We start from the raw sequence: 1318 nt of genomic DNA, 5'->3' as shown, positions 1-1318 counted from the left end.
CATGACAGGCGTAAGCCACTGTGCCCGGCCGATATTTGAATTTCATATACTTTTTTCTTTCTTTTTTTTTTTTTGAGACGGAGTCTCGCTCTGTCGCCCAGGCTGGAGTGCGGTGACCGGATCTCAGCTCCGCCTCCCGGGTTTACGCCATTCTCCTGCCTCAGCCTCCCGAGTAGCTGGGACTACAGGCGCCGCCACCTCGCCCGGCTAGTTTTTTGTAGTTTTAGTAGAGACGGGGTTTCACCGTGTTAGCCAGGATGGTCTCGATCTCCTGACCTCGCGATCCGCCCATCTCGGCCTCCCAAAGTGCTGGGATTACAGGCTTGAGCCACCGCGCCCGGCCCATATACTTTTCATATATCCTGAAATACTGTTTTAATTCTCCCCAACTTCTTAAAACGAGAAAAGCATTCTCAGCTCAGGTACCATACAGAACCCGGCTGCAGGCTGGGCATAGACTTCGGAACAGTCGGCGTGTGGGTGATGGGGGACATGCCCGGGGCAGGGGCGGACTCCGGGCAGAGGCGGCAGGGATAACTCCACGCTCCCACTCTAGCCGGTGACCGCGACGCGGGCTTGTCTCACTCTCACACTCAGGCCGAGAAAACGCCGAAAGCCGTGTCACCAACGGAGGACCTCGGGACCACATTCAGTCTGCAGAGTGTATTTGGTCGGCTCAGACATTTGTGTTAGGAAATAACACATCAAAAGTACACATTTTCTTCAGACCCTGAGAGCGGACGAGTCCCGTGCGCTCCGCACCGCCAGTCCCGGTCCCGCGCCCGGCCAGAGGGCCGCCCTCCTCCCGCCGACCCGGCTCGGGGCTTAGGCATTAATCCCGCCCCCAGGGGGCCCGCGCCGGGAGCCCGATCGCCTTAGGCTCAAGGGCTTAGGTCCCAGCCCACGGGGCCTGACCACACCGCACTGAGCGGACTCCGCGCCAGGTAAGGGGGTTCGGGGCAGGACCGAGACCCGCGCTGCCGGCCGTCCCGGAAACCCGCGGTGGGCCGTTGAGTGCGCGCCGAGCCGCCGCCAACGGCCAAGCCACGGGAACAAACCGCGGGGGCCGCGCCCCGCCCCGCCAGAGCGCCTGGGCCCTGCCCGTCGTCCCCCCAGCGCCAGAGCTCGCACTGCGCCTGCGTAGTTTGCCCTCCCAGACGCGGGGGCGGAACCGAAGCGCGCACTGTGTCTGCGTCTTCCGCCCGGCCCCGCCCCAGCGGCCGTGCCTCAGCCGCTCGGTCCTCCTTACCCGGCCAGGGACGAGGCGGGGCGGGTACGCGGACATTGCGCCTGCGCGCGTAGACCCCGCCCCCAAGTC

At 64.2% G+C, this 1318-nt stretch overlaps 1 protein-coding gene across 1 annotated transcript in view; it reads left to right on the top strand.

Moving 5' to 3' along the window:
- The first annotated feature begins 351 nt into the window (after positions 1 to 351).
- ZBED4 (zinc finger BED-type containing 4) overlaps positions 352 to 1318 on the top strand; it is a 31615-nt gene continuing 30648 nt past the window's right edge. The window contains exon 1 of the mRNA XM_017854098.1: positions 352 to 944. The gene's annotated coding sequence lies outside the window, so the exon portion shown is untranslated. The remainder of the gene's footprint in view (positions 945 to 1318) is intronic.

This window comes from Rhinopithecus bieti, unplaced genomic scaffold, assembly GCF_001698545.2.
Source record: "Rhinopithecus bieti isolate Rb0 unplaced genomic scaffold, ASM169854v2 scaffold_38181, whole genome shotgun sequence".
NCBI lineage: Eukaryota > Metazoa > Chordata > Mammalia > Primates > Cercopithecidae > Rhinopithecus > Rhinopithecus bieti.
Note: the sequence above shows the minus strand (reverse complement) of the source record. Positions and strands in the feature narration are given on the sequence as shown.